At 34.8% G+C, this 3,706-nt stretch overlaps 1 pseudogene; it reads left to right on the top strand.

Annotated features, from left to right (window-relative positions):
* Positions 1–372: 372 nt before the first annotated feature.
* LOC128247452 (U6 spliceosomal RNA) lies at positions 373–473 on the top strand (annotated as a pseudogene).
* Positions 474–3,706: the final 3,233 nt, after the last annotated feature.

Here is a 3,706-nt window from a genome sequence, read left to right as displayed (position 1 = left end):
GCGTGTACGGAAACACACTACTTTCCAAATATATTTATATTTATATATTTATATATTTATATTCATATGTATATATCAGAATATATATGTGTGTATGTGTGTATGTTAGAAGAATATATATATATATATATATATATATATATATATATCGTTTTTAGAAAACATAAATCTGAAAGAAAAACCCCACTTTAAGATGTAGAGCAGTATATATTAAAAATGGGGAAGGCTGGTTTATAGAATTGCCTTAGGTTTCTCGTCCATAAAGGGTTTAGCTTTATGGCGTATCAGGTTTTTGGGATCTGACGATACGCCATAAAGTTAAAACATGTATGGACGGGAAACCTAAGGCAACCCCATAAACAGGCCTTCCCCATTTTTAATATATATATTCTAAAATTGGAATGATGCAGAGAAGATTAGCATGGCCCCTGCGCAAGGATGGCACGCAAATTCATGAAGCATCCCATATTTTTTAAGCAGAGCAAATGCCAAAAATTGTGGGCCTATCTCTCTGACTTCATGCATCAGCAAAGTCATGGAACGGATAGTCAGAGGGAAACTAATCGCATTCCTTAAAGAAAACGACTTGCTGAGTGATACCCAGCATGACTTGCGACCAGGTAGAAGCTGCCTGACCCAGCCCTTACAGCACTATGACTGGGTGTTGAAGCAGATACTCAACAACTCAAGTGTGGACACTATACCTTGGCTTTGTAAAAGTTCTTCATAAAGTGGATCATGGTATGGTATGCTACAAACTGCGTGATCTCGGCATAGCTGGAAAACTTGGAGAATGGTTACATGACTTTCTGAAAGAAATATAGATACAGAAATCGCAAAGAGAATAAGGGCAGAATACATGGCATTTAACTTAATAAAGGATTTCTCCAAACAAAGCTAGACAGTATCATACGTGTCAGGATCTTCAATAGGACCGTCCTACCTGCGCTCTTATACGCAAGTGTGACGTGGGCTACGGCGAAGAGAAAAGAACAGTGATTGGCTACGACGCAAAGGGCCAGGGACAGATCCACGCGAGGAATATCATTGAGAGAGCACCTTCAAAATGAGATAATTCAAGAACGGGTTGGAGTGAAGTACGTGATCACGGAAAGGACGTGATCAAGGAAAGGACGTGATCACAGAAAGCACAAATGCTGCTGATCCGGGTTTATCGCTAGTTTCATGGACAACAAGTGAACTCATACATTTTACGAGTGGTATATTAAAGAGATCGGAAAAGGCTAGTTGGAAGGCTTTCGTGGTGAAGGAAAGACGATCTAGTTAAGCAATTTGGGTCGAGAGGGAAAAGAATGGCGCAATCAAGGCAGAATTTAAAGCGCATTGCAACCAGCAACAGCATTTGATGTATTTGATGGCCTGGTCGATATTGTGATATGCATGTACATAAAGCAGCGAGCTAGCAGAATTATCAGCACGTTGAAGAAAATGCTTAGCCACGTTTCTCCTGGTTTTTTACACTCTGAGCCCAAATCCCCAACAGTTTAACTTTGTTTTCATCCCTTCTGGATCGATAATATAAACTGCCAGTCAGATAATCGACTTTTGATCGACTTGTCTCTTGAAAATTGCAGGCCTTCAACCCTGCGATGGAACGCCATCCCTTTCAATGGGAATGTTGTGATTTCGGTCACTAATACGCCATAGGAACCAGGTAACCAGCCTTATGGTTCCTAGGAATCGAGAGAAAGAAAGAAATAGGATTCATGCATGAACGCATCTGTGTACGTATGTGTGCATACACATACTTTTGTATTAATATATATTATGTATAGCTGGATGTACAGAGAGACAGAGAGAGAAAGAGAGAGAGAGAGAGAGAGAGAGAGAGAGAGAGAGAAAGAGAGAGGGGGGGTTGAAGGAGATGGAGGTAGACATGTAGAAACTAATGTAATTTCTAGCGAGAAAATTAGAAAAGATGTAAAGATGTGTTGGTAGTTTGATGAATGTACAATTAAAAAATTAATGTGCTTATATGTGTTAACTGTGTACACCCATATATGTCTATGGATACATACGAATATATACGTTCATACACACACATACAAATATATATATGCATATATACACATGCACATGTATATATATATATATATATATATATATATATATATATATATATATATATATATATATATATATATATATGTACATATATATATATATGTATGTATATATACATACATACACATATATATATACATACAGACAGGCATATATATCATATATATACACACGTACGAGTATATATATATATATATATATATATATATATATATATATATATATACATGCATATATACATTTATGTGAGTATACAAAATGTGTGTAAAGAAAGTATAAAAAGTTTAGTCTTATATATAATAATAATGATACATCATGAGATATTTGACAGATTAAATTTGACAGGGAAATTTCTGTTCTATAAAAACTAATGAAATATTAGACGCCTGTAAGCTGCCATGTATTAGGATCTCCGTAGACCATTGCAATTAATAGGCAGAAGTAAATTGTGACAACATTAGATATATAACAGCTTTATAATGGTTACAAATTAGATAAGTTTACTGTCTCCAAGTTAACGTTTATTCATTGCTAGTATTTTTGGTTTTAGTGATTGATTAGAGAGATGAGCTTAAATTGGTTGGCAAATGATGGCTAATTAAAATTCATTTCTATAAATTAACTGTTTCATAATAATAATTTCAACTTATGGTAATGTTATTTTGATTTTGAACAAAGTCATTTTACTGTTTTGCTCCTACGTCTCATTACTAATGATTTCAAACATCCCCTATATACTCAGGAAGTGATGTATTCCTTACACAACACAGACCATCTCATGTGCTACTTTGATTTCCAAAGATTAAAGGTACGGGACAATCTTTGGTCCAGTTGCTGCATATTTCAATTGAATTTCATATTCAAATTTAGAGATGTGACAAATGCTATAATAAAAAAAGGTCACTTTGAATTAATTTTTTAATTAATCGTGTTACTATTGTTGTTTAATTCCATTTTCCCAATTTCGATGGAACAAACCCTATCGTGAAATGCACTCCACGTGACCATCCTATTTTTGGATATCTAGGATTACGTTAAGTATCCTATAGTCATTTTTAATGATCCATCTTTAACAAACAGGAAAAATAACTGTTAAGAAACTCGTTTGCAACCAGATCGTTTCGGGTTTAGGCACCACTGAGCGGTACCTTGATAAAGTGTCTTCTGATATAACCTCAAACTAACCAGTGCTTCCAGAGTGAATTTCGTAAACAGAAAGTGTGTGGGAGATCATAATATATATGTGTGTATGTGCGTGTATGTATGTATGTATGTATGTATGTATGTATGTATGTATGTAATAACATAAATAATATATAAATATATGCATATATCCATACATATATGTACATACCTACATCTATATGTATATATACATGCATATATGGGTACAGGATATCACAAAAAACGTTAAACAATGAGAAACGAAAGCAAAGACGAAGACAGAAAACGAACATTTTTTCGAACAACGAAAAAAACAGAGAAACGAGACATGCAACATAAGGAATATTTCCCTTCTTCAGTTGTCCCTGTTCCATCTACTCCGCGTTACGAAGGCAAGGACAATACGCGACTTCGTTGGAACAGTCCTTCCCGCAAAGCAAATTAAATAAAATTTGGA

Source organism: Octopus bimaculoides, chromosome 3 (genome assembly GCF_046866305.1).
Source record: "Octopus bimaculoides isolate indiv1 chromosome 3, ASM4686630v1, whole genome shotgun sequence".
Taxonomy (NCBI): Eukaryota; Metazoa; Mollusca; class Cephalopoda; order Octopoda; family Octopodidae; genus Octopus; species Octopus bimaculoides.
This window is presented reverse-complemented; position numbering and strand designations above follow the sequence as displayed.